The sequence below is a fragment of the Aotus nancymaae genome, unplaced genomic scaffold (assembly GCF_030222135.1).
Source record: "Aotus nancymaae isolate 86718 unplaced genomic scaffold, 86718_ANA_hifiasm-v0.15.2.pri h1tg000012l, whole genome shotgun sequence".
Classification (NCBI taxonomy): Eukaryota; Metazoa; Chordata; class Mammalia; order Primates; family Aotidae; genus Aotus; species Aotus nancymaae.
In genome coordinates, this window is record NW_026988423.1 from 26,710,070 (window position 1) to 26,727,786 (window position 17,717).

General features: G+C 38.9%; 1 long non-coding RNA gene across 1 annotated transcript in view; it reads right to left on the reverse strand.

Annotated features, from left to right (window-relative positions):
- The window catches only part of LOC105729491 (uncharacterized), a 276,092-nt gene that overhangs the window by 63,801 nt on the left and 194,574 nt on the right, over window positions 1–17,717 (reverse strand). The window contains exon 6 of the long non-coding RNA XR_001110258.3: window positions 3,108–3,189. This is a non-coding gene — a long non-coding RNA (uncharacterized LOC105729491). The remainder of the gene's footprint in view (window positions 1–3,107; window positions 3,190–17,717) is intronic.

Consider the following 17,717-nt stretch of genomic DNA (forward strand, 5'->3'; position numbering starts at 1 on the left):
AGAGTCTACCATTCCATTGTTTTATGCCAGAAATAGAAAGGACTTCATCCTGCTCTCACAAAAGCAAAAGTTAAGCAACATCTTCTATGTTCTCCCCAACATGCCTCCCTTGTTTTCCATTTTTTCCACAGATCCAGTGGACTTTAGCTAAACCTCATCATTTTACTGTTTACATATGGAAGACTCATTTATTCACCGCTAAACACACAACCTGGGCAAAGTTATATCAACATGGCAAATCAGCAGAATAAAGAAAATTCTTTAAGTTGTAGGCAGAGAGAAAGAACACACAAGAGCCCAAATGCAAGTTCATTCCTTTAAATACCTGTCATTACATTAAAAATGATGGTGAAACTTTCATTTTCTCATTTGCATTCTGGAAAACAATTGTAATAAACTTAGCAAGTACTACCAACAGATTTGTAGGCATACTTTTTTGAAAACCACTCTAGAGGAGATTTTCAGCTATGTTAAGATCCATCTTCAGGAAAAGTTTGCATTTTTGTTCCCACCCCCACACTTACTATTGATTCAAACACCAACAATGAGCAAATTTGGGTATACTTTATAAAATTTGAACCATGAAAGAAATTACATAATTCTTCTCCCCACAAAACGGTCTGAGAGTATATGGATGAGTCTGCTTCAGAGATCTTCTTATAAAATGATTTCATTTGTCAACATAACATTTTTTTCTGCAAAGCCAATGTTCTACATATAAGAAGGAAAGATCCAAGACAACGAATTTTTATTAATGGCGGCTTTGTGAATTGTATTGAAGACAGTCATAATCATAAACACTTCAGGGACACACGTTAGAAAGTGAAATAATTTCCTGTCCTAGAAGTTGGGAAACACATATGACTCCATTTCTTTACATGACCTAAAAAGAGACCTTTTTAACTTTTGTTAGCTATAATTATAGATCCTGGCTCTCAAAATAATTATCTCGTTTGCCTCAACAAATGGACATTCACTCACTCCTTTCTCAAGAACCTGGGGCCAGGCACCAGTGGCTCATGTCTGTAATCCCAGCACTTTGGGAGGCCGAGGTGGGCTGATCACTTGAGGTCAGGAGTTCGAGACCAGCCTTACCAACAGGGTGAAACCCTGTCTCTACTAAAAATACAAAAAAAGTAGCTGGGCGTGGTGACATGTGCCTGTAATCCCAGCTGCTCTGGAGGCTGAGGCACAAGAGTTGCTTGAGCCTGGGGGCGGGGTTGCAATGAGCCAAGATTGTGCCACTGCACTCCAGCCCCAACAGAGCGAGACTTTGTCTCAAAAAAAAAAGAATCTGGGAGACGAAATGAGGCCCTACTAATAACAAAAAAAGGCAGAGATGAATTGAGGAATTATTCAGAGAAAAGAGCAGGCCCTCAGGTATGCAACCTAAAACATTAAATCAAGAGAACAGGAAACCAACAGTACAATGAACAGAAACTGAGACGTAACCATTCATAGATACTTTGTTGTCTCCCTGTCTCATCACAAGTGAGCTGTGGTACAATTGCTCAGAGCCTGCTGGTGCTGCGAAGGTTGGCAAAACTGAGAATTTCGTTGTAGCTCTCTGGCTTAATTTTCAGATCTGAAGAAACAACAATAGCCGGTGGAAGTAAGTAGTATCCAAATCAGTCACCCCCAGATGGTCTTTACTTAATTTATTTTATTTTAAAATGTTCATTTCCTTTGTAAAATAAAAGATTTTTAAATAAGCCCTGAGCTGCTTCTTTTCCTTCCATCTCTCTGACAAAGGCATGGGGCTAGAGGTATTTGAGGATGGGCACTTTGAACGCTGTTAAATATTGCTGGAATGTGGGGGGTGTAGGAGCTCCTATTATAATGGAACAGAATAAGCCCAAGGTCTCAGAGTAATGAGAACGAACTGTTATCACGCTTATTAAAACGATACAATATTTGTTAGCAATAGACTAAGATCTATCAAAGTGGTACACTGAGACATTCAAATAGCACCACTTTCATAAATTTGCATGGCACTCTTGACCTCCATAGAAAGGAGCTCAATGCTGCATTTCAGTTGGGGGCAGCTCTCCCTTTCCTTGGCAAATATAGAACAGAGAGAAGTTTTTCATTTCAAATGGTTTATAGTGTTAACCTGCAAACAATCCCAAGTTTCAATTTTAGAAAATAAAAGAGCAACCAGAAGATACCTAGGCTGCAGAAAAAAAAAAAGAGAGAAGAAAATCAAATACTGACCTAGTAAAGGGATGGTTTGTTTGGGAGTAGATATTTTTCCTAAAGTATTAATTGAATACAACCCTTAAGAATCTTCCTTGTGTTCAGGAGGAAAATAGGTATTTTTCCAGAAGAAATTTTGGCTTGCTTCATTAAGCAAGATTCTTCGGGCTCTCTTAGTAATATTAACAAGTTGGAAAAGATGTGTTGATGCTGATAAACAATGACAAAAGCAGAGTAATGTAACTTACAGAGCAAATATGTAATTTATGTTATTAAACATTTTTAGGTGGTAAAAAGCCCTTCAATGACACTAAAAGGAAACTGCCTATATCGTGAAAGCTAAGATCAAATCTTACTCACTGAATATGCACGGGAATAGTTTCATAAAGTGCCATATAGTATTATCAATCTAGGACTAAAATTAAAAAATCAATATTGTTATTATGCAATTTATATAAGCTCTATCTTCCAGGAATTCAGAACACATGGTAGGCTTTTTAGAGCCAATCCTGTAATATTTATATTTTTTAAATCAAATGCCCAAGATAGCGACAGAGTTAAGGGGCAGTGCCTGCTAGTTTCAAAGGCACGTTATGATTGCTCAGAGCCTGCTGGTGGGTGCTGTGAAGTTTGGCAAAACCGACAATTTAGTTGTAGCTCTATGGCTTAATTTTTAGATCCAAAAAACCAAGTGCTGTTCAGTAATAAATTTAAAAATTTTTGCCAAACTCCATACAGTTGAATGCCATGCCTGCTCTACTCATTGGCTATGAAAATTATAAAACTGGGTAAAAAATTAAGTTTAAAATGTAGTTATTCTTCATTTAATTAAATCATTCAAGCATGCCCTAAAAATTTGCAATACTTGAGGAAATGAAAGGTTTGGGAAAATTACAGAAAAACATCATTACCTGAAAAAGGTCACTTCTTATGTAAAATTTTAAACCTGCTTCCATCTTGCTAGGCTAATATCTTCAAAGCATCCACCTGCGTCTGGAAAATAAGACATTTAAAATATTTTAAAATGGGTTAATAATTTTTACTTGTTTTTCAGTTGGTTTCTTTTGCCACCCAATTCTTTTGTAAAGTTGAAAGCAACACTAGAACAAGAGTAAAAAGAAAAACAAAAACTGAAATAAAAGTATTTCTAGAAAAACATCACGAACCATTATGTTTACTTTATTTCCAGAACTACACATAATAAATAGGTTCTGCAAATAAGTAACTTCACATTTTTCCTGGAATTCCCCTGGCTACCCATGGACCTTGAGAGCAATTTTACCAGAAAAACGATCAAATAGGAATGTGAAGTCTCGGAATACGCCCAAATTTTTGTACAAATGTTTTATACCAAACCACTCACTTGCTAAGCATGATTAAGAGATAGGCTATCTATAGTTAAGAATAGTTTAAGGTGTAATCAGTGAATTGGGCAGTGAGTAGCTGGCGTGATGCAGCACCACTGAGGCATCATTTTAACTTTTTTACTGTGAAATGATTTGGGAGTCATTTCTCTCTGCTGATAGGGCTGTTAAAAAGAAGCAAATATCTGACTGTGGTGGATTCATGAGTCTACACCTCCGCACCACAGCAGGATACCTGGCTTCCGTTCCAGTGCCTTTTCATTGGCCATGTTTTGGACGAAGAGTTTGCCTTTCCTTCATTGTTCCTTTACTAATGGAAGGCAAACTCACAGTGCAGCTGCTTGCAAAGAGGAAAATTTATTTGAGTTTTGCCTGGCTGTGGATTTGAACACTGAATCCATGGTGATGTCAGCAGAACGACACCAACAGAAAGATTTCCTGCCTACTATCCTCCTTCCTTCTTAAAGATGTAGATCCTATTAAAAAATCTCAGTGGATCTCCTTTGTCCCAAAGAGATGGGACAATTTGACCAGACAATTTTTTATATGGGAAGGATAGGGGAAGAAGGAAGGAAGGAGAGAGAAAAAGAAAGAAATAAAGAAAGAGAAAGAAAGGGGAAGAGAGAGATAGAGAAGTGGGGAGAGAGAGAAAAGAGAGGCAGAGTGAGAGAAAAGAAAAAGAGCCAGAGACAGAGAAAGAAAAGAAAGAGCAAGATAATGAAGAAAAAATAAAGAGAAGGAAAGAAAGAAAAAGAGAAGGAAGAGAAAGAAAAAAGAAAAACAATAGAAAGAAAGAAAAATAAGAAAGAAACAAGGAAGGAAGGCAGGAAGGCAAAGAAAGGAAAGAAGAAAGGAAAGAATGAAAGAAAGAAAGAAAAAGGGAAAGCAAGCAAGCTTGCTCAAATCTAACCTTTGGCGTTCACTCTGACACGGTGTCCCCTGAAGCAGGGGAGACGCTAGTGTTTGGTCTCCTATAGCTTTTCAGTTTTTCTGATCTTTTCTCTCGTCCTTTGCAGTCATTGGTTTTTGCCAAAAGATTCAATCACCTCAACAAAAGAGGCACATCCAGCAATTGCTACTACTCCTAGAGTAATTCATTGGTGCCAATCGTCATGCCACGTTTTATCCACCTGTGACATTGCCATGAGGATATCAGACCACAGAGTGGGAGCAGCTCTCAAGGATATGATGCAGAGGCTTTCAGCACCAAAGCCAGCTAGCTTAGGTAGAACTCATTCTTTTTTTACCAGGAAAAATTGACCAGAAGGGCGTAGGGAGAGAGGAGACTGGCAAAGTAATGTCATTCTTTTCATGTTTCTTTCACGCAAAGGGAACACTGAAGACTGATTGAGATTTATAATTTTCCCCCACCACACCCTTCTCGCATTAAAAAATATTTTACGTAAATGATAAATGCAAGTGTGTACAGGTCAACTAAAGAGAAAAGACATGGAAAATGGTATAATAGACGATACATTGGATGAAAACAAAAGACACTCAGATTACTTGAAGAGTGAGCTTATTTTTCTGCAATTAACAAAATGTTAAACCCACTTAACATTCACTTAAAACAGAAATATAACAGAAATCAACTATTTGAGAGTGAGAAATTGAAGGCAAATTCACTTTTGAAAACTAGATGAAACAAAAGAGAGACTTTGCCAATAACAAGTTGTTCCGTGTGCGCTGGCTAAGGGATACTACTTTCACTTTTGAAAGGAATAAGTTTGCTCAGGATGACAATTTTTCTTCATTTTTAAAACGCAAACAATGATGCCAGCCTACAACTTCCTTTCTAGCTATTTTGCTAATAAAGCAGGGAATGAGAATTGAAATATGAAAAAATAATAAGACCTTGATTCTGACATAGAAACATCAGACATGTATTTTTAAAAATCAGATGACTGTCATCTCTTTAACAGAAGTGAACTATATGCTACATAAATGCTTCCTAGATGCCAGCCAACTTTAACACTTTCTATTCAAAGCTATGTTTTGCTCTTGAGAAAGTATATCACAATTAGATTAGAAAGTGCATGGATAGGATGGCTTGGGAAGACGCGAAGATTGAATCCTGCAAGAAAAGAGATACATAATATGTAAAGAGTGAGTATTCTTTAGGGTTTTGACTGCATGACAATAGAGTCTTGTTCTGGGAAAGTTATAGAGGAGGCTGGAATGTCCACAATGATACTTATAAAAAGAAGCAACCTTCAAACCCAAGAAATGATACACAGTTGAAACAGAAAGACCTTTGCCTCACTCCGGAATGCAGGTCCACTCAGAAGAAAAGCCACACACCCCTCTCTCTCTGCATTCCACCCTAGCAGGTTGGTGTTTCTCCATCTAGGACTCTCCATGTCTATTGATTTCCACATTTCTCTCTTTGTTTGGAACAAAAACCAACCAACTAGAAGATGATTTTCTATATTCTTCACCAAATGGAAGTTGGGAAAGAAAAAAAAGCATTCGACTATTTTACTTAATTCTCGCTCTCAACTTTTCCCAAAAATTGATCTGGTTATTTTGCTTTCCAGCCCTCCATCGACCTTCTAATTCTTTTTCACACACACACACACACACACACACATACACACACTTGCTTGGTCCAATCTGGTGCCTGCTTAACAACAACAGAATGACAAGCAACATCTGTTGGTAAAAAAGCCAAAGTCAAACCTTAACATTTTTTTGGCTAGGTTTCTTTTTTCTTTTTTTCCTCTGATTCTAAAATGGGAGGGGACAGAAAGAGAAATATGAAGATTTATATTCAGTATCAGCTCCAGTGAGGCAGCATCTATACTCCCCTAGAGCTATTTCAAGGTAAAAACAATTTTAGGTAAAACCACTGCAGAATATGTGGTTGTCTCCCCTGCAGCAAGCCCAGCCACATAAAATCTAACATATCAAATCCCTAAAAATCAGGGCTTTTTCCTAATAACTTTCTATTCATCTTCTAATTAGAATTACAGGATCTTTTGTATTAGGGAAGGAGTGATGAGAGATAGAAAGAGAGGAGAGTAAGACAGAAAAAGAAAAATAGCAGAGAGGAAAGGAGTGCCGTCGTTCCTCCCAGATTTTATAACCCAGGCGTATAACAGGCACATTTACACTTGTGCCACACACAGGAGCGTGCACTGGAAGCAGCAAGGCTACGGCAGAAATCTGCACAGCTGTAGCCATCAGAAACGGGCTCTCTCATTCCCCCACGGAGAGGTGGATTTCTGGAAAGCTACCAACAAACCACAAGGTCACAATGCAAAGGATCAGAGCTCCCTCAATGGGAGGGGGGTGGGGAGTGGAAGAGAGGAGAAGGAGCTGGTAAAAAAGAGAAAGCCTCATTCGCCAAATGAAACAATTTTGCCCCCAAGAAGGGAAATAGGGGACTGTCAGAAACTCAACTCCCATTTCACTCAGGGTTTGGAAGAAACCCACACACATTAAGGGAAAAATAAATGCAGACAAGTTGCTAGGGAGACTTGTGTAAACTCCAAGCGCAGACATATTTCTTGGCCTTTCCCCCTACGCTCCATCTTGTATTCTGATCACGCTGCTCTGCGGCAATGTTGCACCAACCTTCTGCATTAATCTTGGCCTTAACCGTGCATTCTGGCAAAGCACACTGGTTGTAGATATCATCATCTTTCAAACTTAACAAGTTAAAAGGGGCTGTGTGTGTGTGTGTGTGTGTGTGTGTGTGTGTGTGTGTGATTAGTTGGGGGGAAAGTAGGGAAATTTTAATTTGCAATTTTTAAAACATAGGTGTTGAACAAAGAATGTTTACAGTGCATATTTTGGGAGCAATGGGGAAAGGGATAGGCAAAACATCTCGCACTGGAAATTTCCCTTAGCCTGTAGATTCCTTCATTTCTCTGTACCCCTAGATGTTTTCCCCCTCCCACATCTTCTGTTAAAATCCTGTGGCCCTGGCAGATGCAAGCAGCGCCTGCATCACTGCAAATGACAGCGTAGGGTCCTAGGCTTCTGCAGAAAACAGTGCATTCCACAAAGTCGAACCCTGCTCCCCTACTCAGGGTATCCTAGAGAGATCAGCTTTTTGAAAACAAACTGGGTCAATTCATAAAACATTTAAACCAAACCCGTGTAGGTTAGAAAACAGCTAGCATTTTGGAGGAGGGATTTCAGCCTGATGTCCACCCTCTGGAGCTGAGAGCTTGTCCCACAGTGACACATCTTCAGTTGTAGCTGATATATGTCAACATTTGATTTAGAAGAAAATTAACATTTTCTTTCAGGACAAAGATGTTTGTACTATAGAAGCCAATGTTTTCCTTTCTCAGCCTCCTGTATTAGAATTTCTAAAATCTTCCCCAGGACAGAGAGAGGATAGACAACAAATGTCTTAAATAATTGCATAGAGCACTGTAGCAAACTCTGTGCCCCAAAATCTAATCTGTGTGTAGGTTTACATGTGTGATTTTGCATGTGCGCATGCATGTGTGTTTACATATTTGTATGTGTGCATGTGTGTTAATCTGTTTGTTCCTTTGTGTATGTGTGTTTCCTCTACGCACATTCATGTATATTTGAGGACATATGTTTGTGTGTGTGCGAGTGTGTATGCTTATGTGTTTGTGTTTTTGCAGGTATGTGTGCATATGCATGTCTATGTATGTTTGTGTGTGCTTGCTAGTGTGTGTGTGTGTGTGTGTCTAGTTCCCTGCCTCACTATGATAGTGGGATCAGTGAGATGTGCCCCAAGGCAGTTGGAAGGTGAGCCATCTGCTCAGTCCCTTCTCAAATTAGAGAAGTTCACAACATTTGCCCATCAGCCACAACAGAAAAGCTCCAGTGACGAGCAACCAATCAAGCCCGCTGATTTAGTTGCAGTCCTTAGAGGGGTGGCCACGGGACAAGATCCTGGTGAAGGGATGGAAAAGTCTTTGCATTCTGCAAATGGCTGGGTGTGTCTCTTCATGCTCCAAGAAGGCTATGCATCTTCCATCTCTTCCCTCTGCCAACCTCTATTTGGTTTTCACACTTCAAGGCTAAAGCAAGCTGTGCTGCCTCAGTTGAAATAAGGCCGCCAAGCAACTCTTAAGCTAGCAAGATGGAGATTTTGCTCCTGCCATTTGCGGAAAAAGACACTGTCCCGTAACTAGCCCTGCTTGCCTACCCTTTACACATAGGAGCGCCCAATTTCAGGGAAGGGGAGATCACTGGAGTTTTTTTTATGCCCTTATCCCTACAAAGCATGTCCCCAGATGTTTTATGGCACTAAGCCATCATGACAAATCAAAATGAAAAATGAACCTGAAGGGAGAAGCTCAGGGTGGGCATATCTCAACAGACCACTGGGCAATTACCCTGTGACCTGCTTGGCCTGGGGGCAGGGCAGTGACACCTGCATTTTTTCATCTGTCCATGAAGCTACAGTAGCCTGAACCCCAGAAAATCCCGCATAGGCACCTGTTGGCCTATTTTTCCTGCCTGCTGGGTCTGGGGGAATTGTCTCACCCTAATGTGAAGACATATTTGTTAGGATACTGCAATGTTCTATATAATCAAAGAGAGGAAGAACTTACAGGATCAATGCAACAAATGGTCCTAAAATAGAAGATTCTTTCCCATGTAGATTGCCAAATAAAATGCTTTCTATTATAAGTTGGCTCACTGCTTTCTCAAATTCCCTAAAGAAGATAAAACACATGAGATGCCTTTCATTATACCACCTGCCCTCCTTCCAACCTTACCAATTCTTCGTGGAAAAAGGAAAGCTATTAGTAAAGAAACAAGCAATATGGCTAGGCCAGCCTGGAAGGGAGACTGCACCAGACACATAAGGCATTTGGATAACTTTCAGGTAGAAAAAATATAGTTTTTAAAAACATACTGGAAAATCCTAAAGAAACTTTTTTTTTTTTTTGAGATGCAGAAAGAAAAATAGCCAAATTAACAGTGGCTGGAAAATTTAAATGCTTCCCAGACACATTTCAAAGGATAAAGTAACACAACTTCTATTTCCAACAGGGGTACTGGGCTATGTTTGTATATATGTGTAGATTTATAAACAGACTCAAGTATTTGTCATCCAAATTTCTCACTTCTAGCCTTGAGGTCAAAGAACACATCTTTTTCACATTGTGTAAAGTGACCTTCCTTTACTTCACCCTAAAATTCAGTCTCATGCTCTACATACAGGTTAAGGAACAGAGTGTTCTGCATCCATCATTCATAAGCTAATGCTTCAGATTGTGAAATGCTTTACACATCATTCAGCAATTGTCTCCCAAATCCAGTTGGTATTATCATTCCACACTGCATAGAGAGTTAATATAGAGGAAAAGTTAAGTGTCTTTCCCAAGCTCGTATATTATCACAACGACAGCATGAGAATTCAGATTTTTCTCCCTCTTCAAACTGATGAGAGGGTCCTAGGTCTGGCTGAAGGAATTTGGAGGTGTCCTTTTCCCCATTCTACATTGTCGGTCAGCTGTTTTGTATCACATTTATTCCCAAGGTGTAGAAAACCCCAGCCATGTGGCCTCCAGTAGCTGCCATCTCTGTTAGCCCCAAAGACTAAGCAACCAATGGCTCATCTTGGGGACCGGCATCAGAGACCAATTTGGGTTAAGAACAGACTCCAGCCATGTATTCTACTTAAGCCAATCCATTGGTACATTCCTGTCATTCTGATCATGAGTAACAGATGACAGGCCTCACTCACCATTCTACAAAATGGTTTATACTATCTAGACTAAAACTAAAGCCCATCTTTCCATTACCTGAGGTAACTGTCAGTGCTCTCTGAATTTTTATTGATTTTATACATGGGACAGGGTTGAGGGGAGGACAAATTCAAGATTTGAAGAGAGGGTATCAAGTACAAAGTATCCTATGTAAAATATTTATGTTTTCTATATATCCACAAGCTAGGTGGTTATTAACAGATACTTTAAAAATTGCTAGTGTCTCTCAGGGGGCATTCAAATGGTTAAGATGCTATTCTTGGGTAAAATTAATCCATAATATAATGACATCTGTATTTTCATCTCCCAGAAATAATTTATTTCTGACCTTTAATGTGAACCAGACATCACCTCATGGATGGCTCATAGAAGCAGGGTCATATTTCCCATTTCTTTTGGTGTGGTATTTTTGGGGTGACAGACAAGAATGGGTGGGGTAAGTGGAAAGTCAAATCTTAACTCTCATCTGAATGATTTGTAAACAGAAAAGGCTGGCAAAAGCCACAGATGCAGTCCAAAACTCCTTCTGGAGACATTTTAATCGTACCATGAAGAACTTGAGATGCCACCATTTTTATTTTTATTTTTAAAAATTAAGCCATTTACTCCAACTCTAACCAACTGATTGGAGCTTTTTTGGAAACTGAGATGGATTCTGAAATCATGTCTGATCTTGGTAGGAGAGTCTTATAAGCACTTAGTAAGTTATCACTGCCATGGGGGAAGGGGGTTGATGATAAAATGTAGACCAAATATTTGCCATTCCTGGCTGCCCCCAAACATTTTCTGTATTGGCATGTCTTTGTCTTTCTCATGACAATGGAAGAAAGCTATTCAGCAGCTTATCTGTGATCAATATTTGGATTCCTGAGAATAATGTTTTTATTATTATATCATTTCTGGACATTCTTGCTCATAAAGAAGGAGTTCAGGTTGATTTTTATCTTGCCTTAACCAGGTCCGACGCATTTCATTCACACAATCTTTAGGGCACAACCTAAGTTACTAGAGCAAGGTAGAGAAAAACCAAAACAATGCTCTTCCCCTTTCACCCATCACTGGGAGATGCACACCTGCTGATAGCTAAGACTCTGTTAAAAGCAAAAAATCAAGAAAAAGAGAAAGTTTGGTGCAGCCAGGACCCTCAAATCCATTAATCCTAAGTCTACTTCTCTTTAGAATCTAAGTAAGACAATATATTTTACAACAAAAACCTCTCTCAGGTCAGTGCAACAGGACCAGACTGGCATGACTATTTCTTCTGGGAAGACTGGGAAACAAACTCCAGGTGATGGGTGAGGGCAAGCAAGGGCAAGGAGAAGCTATTGTAATGAGCTGCGGGTGCTTTCCATCTTATCTTATTGACTTTGCCAGGCTCCCTCTTGCTAGAAGCTTAGACAGCTATGGCTGAACAGGACATAAAAGTAGCAGACTTGCCATTTATTTAGGACACTCAGCCACAGACAGAGGCACCAGAAGACCTTAGGCCCTAAGGAAGCTTCATCACTGTAAATGAGATCTCACTATAAATTCAAAGGCTCACTAATGGACTGCTGTTCCTACAAGGAGGTGAAGCTTCAGTCTGAGGTCCAAGTAATTCAAATAAAAGTCCCTTTTCAGAGACAGATGCCTAAAGGCACCACATTAGAGACTTTCTCACTCCTATTGATCTAGATTTATCTGCTGAACTCATATGGTGGGCCATGAAATCCACCTTCCCCAGAGACAAGGCAGTTAGGTATTGATTCCAACCTGTGGGGAAACCCATTCTATTTTCACATTTCCAAGATGAGGCAGAGGACACTTTCCTCCCCTCAGCCCTCAGGAGCTACCATTATGGCCTAGAGAGGTGAAGACTTTCCAGCCATTGAACAGAGGTCATCGGTCCTTTTTTTTTTTTTTTTTTTTTTTTTTGAGCAAAATAGATAGGGCTCACAGGTCTTCATGAAGTTGGACCATTACCTAGTTCATCCCTCCGTCACCAGGGAGGAAGACAAATGGGTTCTGCAGCCCCTCCCCACTTTCAGTACATTTGGCAAACGAACATGAAGGGTCAGGACCGCCAGATGTTTTTCAGTGACCTGTGTGCACGAAGCCAGGGATTAAAATCAAGTCACTGATGAGTTTTCCTGGTGGACCTGGAGTCCCCAGCAAAAGCGGTGACCACAGGAGACAGGAGCCCCTACCTCTGAGGCAGAAATTTTCAAGGAGACTTAGAGGCTTGACCTCCAAAGGAAAAGCCTGCCTGGTTGGAGATTAGACATAAAATACAATAAAAACTCTGTCTGGAACAGGTTTACATAGAATCCCCTGGGTAACAAAGAATTATGAGAAATTCCAACCAGGAGTTCAGCTGAGCATCAGAACCTTCGTGTCTGCACATCTGTAAGTCCTATTAGTGCTTGTAAGATTGACTTGGCCCTGGATGGATTTGGGAAATGCAGTTACCCTGAAGGGGTCATGACAATATGAGAGCTAACACATGGCTGACTCAAACCTCACCTCAGAGCTTCCTTTTGGGGGGATATGAGCAAGTGGATTGTGAGCCCCAGGGTACCCCCATCCTAAATTATCACCCCCTATTCACATGCAGAAATATAACTGTGTGTCTCCCCAGCAACTGTTTAGTTGATGCCAGTTTGCAGGTAGAGATGTTGGCATTTTGCTGCTGAAACCCAGAGCTAGATTTTCTTCTTAGCAGTTCACAGCCCTTCTAGACCCATGGCAGACAAAGGCATCACCAAATCCTCACTAAGCTAACATAAAAGCTCTGAGAAACAGAAACCCTCTCTCTCTCTAACTGCCTTTCTTACAACATATGGCCAACTGGCCTCACTAATGCTAATACGATGAAATTCCTATTTAAACATCTTAGCGGAGGGCTCTAAAATGGCACTGTCTCTACTGCGCAATTTCTTTCTTTTTTTTTTTTTAATTTTCTGTTAGATCTCTGCCTTTACTAGATTCCCACTTCCCCACACACACATACCTCACAAATGGGCTGTGCCAGATGGACTCTTAATCATAGTAATCAGCTGGGAAATTAAATGTTAGAAAATCCAGCTAGTCTCCTGAATTTTCCCACTTGAGATTAGGGCCTGAGCTGTCACCATACCCTATATGAGACCCAGGCTGCCTTTTAAAGAAGGGCCAATGTGACAGATCCAGTATGGGCTTCATGTTTTATGGGTGTTTGTGTTTCTTTCCCGGAAAATGACTGTAGCTCAATTCAGTTTTGTTTCAGTTCTGACGGCTGCTATTAATACCTCCTATTTACAGAACACACACCTCAGAAGAGCTCAAAACATTTACAGAAATTAACCAAGCCCTGCAACATCCTGTCAAGTATGCAGGGGCTAGATCTTACTTTCTTCATTTTAGAGGAAGCAAATGAATTATTAAGAGGGCAATTTTTTTTGACCATGCCACAAAGATAGGACCCCATCGCCCCCTCATTTCTGGGGCTTTGCCAAATAAAATGGCTTTTTTTAAAATATTGTACTCACCAGCTTGTTATGCTGGTATTTTTCAGACATACACAGGCACACATCATGATGTAAAATCCTGATGTGCAAATATGTCTTCTTTCCATAAATCTCCCCACAAGTGTTATCACAGGTTTCCTCTAGTAGGTGATAGGTAAGGATGATTGACTGGTTGGCAATAAACCTAACATCTTCCTAGAGTAGTTTTCTCCATCTTTTCCCAGAAGACTCCCAGATTCTGCTCAAATGTTGCTTCCTCAAGTGACTATGAGGTTCCATCTGCAGCCAGGTTTTTGGTGATTCTGTAGTACCCACCTCACCCAGCTCTCACTTCACTGGAATTATTAAAAGGCATTATAGTAAAAAGAAAGGAACTTTGTAGTCTTTGAGATAGACAGGACTCCATTTGAATCCGAGGTCTGCCACTGGCAGACAAGGTAATTAACTTTTCTCTATTTCCTTATCTATAAAAGGAAGACTTTAAACAAGGTATAAAAGGAAGACTTCTCTGTTTCCTTATCTATAAAATGATATAATAATATCTACTTTGGAATTCATCAGGATGCTATTTGTAATAGGTGAAAACATAAACGATTTACTATTCATCAATATGGAAATCATCAGATACATCCCCAGTATTGATGAGTATCAATGCTGAGGGATACTCTGTAGCCCTCATAAAGAAATACTAGACATATATAAAGTAAGAACTGATAAAGAAATACTTCTAAGACGCATTAAGTGTGAAGAACAAGTTGATGAGAATATATGTGATTCTATAAATATAAAAAATTCCCAAACTATTGTTGCAACCAAGTGAGTTGTAAGGAAAGCACCACGCTCTGAGATTGAATCAGGAGTCCTTTATTGCCAGCAACTGAGAGATGGCTAACGCTCAAAATTATCTCGGCCTGAAGAAGGGGCTTGATTCCTTTTTATACCTTGGTTAGCAAAGGGGGTGGCAAAGTGGAATTTTACAGAAGCAGAACAAGCAAATTATATAAGGAAGCTGGTAACCAGGAGGCAGGAGGTTCCCAGGATTGTTGGTTACCAAGTGGGGTAGCAGGGGGGACTTTCCATACAATCAATCACCAAGGGGGGTAGGTTATTCACAATAGCAGGTAGACTCACCAAGCAGGATGTAGTTACAATGGTTACAAGGTACTGGGTACAGTGTGATGCAGCTGTGCACCCGAAGGAGAAATGGCAGGGAGGGAGAGGCTAAGATGGAGTTTGTCAGGCTTACATCTAAGATGGAGTCTGTTAGGCTATCACACTATGTGGTTATCATATAATAATATACAGGCTTACTGAAAAGCAGGGAATGAGATAGGTAAATGAGATAAACTATATGATGTACGTATAAATAAAGTGCTCAAGAAATGGTAGTTACTTCTGTTAGTATTATATGAGTTCCTTGGGGGTGTGACTGTGTTTCAATCTTTTATTTGTAGCTCTCCTGGCAAACCATAGAGGCTGACTGAGTAAAACAAAATTACTCAATAAATGACTCAATCAGGAATTAATTGTTGAGTCAGTAAATAAGAACACTAATGTGAATTACAAAGAGTCTTATGTATTGTTCAGAATGTTTTTGAATGTAGGGAGGCAACGTAGTCCTTTGGGAAGAAACAGGACTAAGAGTCATAGGCCTTGATTCTTGATTAGTATTTCTTAAAGTGTGGTCTCAGGACCACCTGCAGCCAAATCACCCAGGAGGCTTATTAATCATTAAAGATTCCTGGGACCCACCCCTGATCTGAATCAGATTCTTTGAAATTGAGATCCTGAAATCTGTGTTGTAAACGATTTTCCTTTTTTTTTTTTTTTGTCAGCTTTATTGAAGTATAATTGACACATAGAAATTGCATATATTTAAGGTGTACAACTTGGTGTTTTGATACATGTATACATTGTGAAATGTATATATTTTGATATATGTGTTCATTGTGAAATGATCACCACAATCAAGCTAATTAACACATCCATTACCTCACATAGTTCTTTCTCTTTCTCTTTCTTCCTTTTTTTCTCTTTTTTTGTGGTGAAAACATTAAAGATTTACTTGCTTAGCAAATGATGAGAGAAGACACAGATAAATGGAAAGACATACCATGTTCATTGATTGGAAGACTTAATCTTGTTAAAAATGTCTATACTACCCAAAGTGATCTACAGATTAAATGCCATTTTAATCAAAATCCTAATGGCACCCTTCACAGAAAAAAAAAAAAAATTCTTAAACTCATAAAGAGTCACAAAAGACTCCATTTGGTCAAAGTAATTTTGAATAAAAGGAATAAATCTGGAGGCATCATGCTCTCTGATTTCAAAATACATTAAAAAGCTATAGTAATCAAAGCAGCATGGTAGTATCATAAAAACTTATAGACATACAGACCAATGGGACAATATAGAGAGTTCATAAATAAATCCACACATTTATGGTCAACTCATCTTTGACAAGAGTGCAAAGAACGCATAACGAGGAAAAATAGTTTCTTCAATAAATGATGTTAGAAAAACTGCGTATCCAGATACAGAAGAATGAAGTTAGACTGTTGTGTCACATCATATACAAAAATCAACTCAAAACAACTTAGAGACTTAAAGCAAGACCTGAACCTGTAAAACTACTAGAAGAAAACATAGGAAAAAGGTTTCTTGACATTGGTCCTTGGCAATGCTACTTTGGATATAATATCAAAGACACAAACAATAAAAGCAAAAATGGACAAATGGGATCACATCAAATAAAAAGCTTCTGCACAGCAAAGAAAACAATCAACAGAATAAAAAGGAAACCTACTGAATGGGAGAAAGTATTTTTAAGTAATATTTCTGATGAGGGGTTAATCTCAGTGGTATTTATGGATAAAAGTTTGAGAATTGCTGGTTTAGATCATGTTCTAACTTCCTGTTTGACTTTGGGCAAATCACTAAACTTTCCAGAGTATACTTTCTTCTCTACAATGTAGTGGTTAGATCTTAAATGCACCTTCAAGTTGTAAAATTTTATACTCATGACTAATCCAATTCCCTGACTTTAAGTAGGTCTGTATATAAGCCATATAAAATGAACTATTCAAACCTGGTTTGAGCTGTCTTTGGTCCTTGGGCTATCATTTGGACAGCTTTCAAATTCAGAAGCTGCTGGCTATTCACCCTCGCTCCTTATAGTCTTTAATTATTAAAACCAACTAGTAAGGACATTCTCTGAGCATTGGTTTTAAATGATTAAAACATATCATTTTAATTTCTAGTACACTTATATTATAATTATAATAAATATATTAACATAATAACTATAACAAATAACACATATATTCTCTCACACACACACACAACACAACACAGCACAACACACACACATAAGAAAGGCAGGGCAGTATGAAGAACTTGGAACAGATATGAAAAACAATGTTAGAGAAAGATTACCAAAAAATGCCAATAAAATATCTCTCTTTGGCCTTGGGTATGTATGGAATAAGAAGAATGTGTCCAGCCATTTTTATGAAAATTAAAAGCCAAGAGCATAGATGGCTGAGTTGAAGGGAGGCATCTAGCATATTTTAAGTATAGAGGACAAAAAAATGGCAAATGATAGTAACACCCAATAAGCCCCAAAGGTTTTAGAAGGCAAAATCCAAAACCAAATTAACTTTTCCTTTTGTCTTCTGATACAGAAGTGTTTCTTAGAGTCACCAAAAAAAAAACCAAAAAAAAAAAAACAAAGGCTCTGCATCTTAATAAGAGTGTTCTGAAAGAGATTTCTACCTAAGAAAGGACTTTGGAGTCAATAAATCTGGATTTCCGTCTTGTCTACCCTATTTATTAGGTGTATGGTGTTGGCTGCCTTCCTGAGTCACTCAGAGCCCCAATTTTCTTATCTATAAAATTGGAATAATGCAAGATATATTTCACAAGGCTATTGGAACAATGCAATGAAATAATGCATGTGA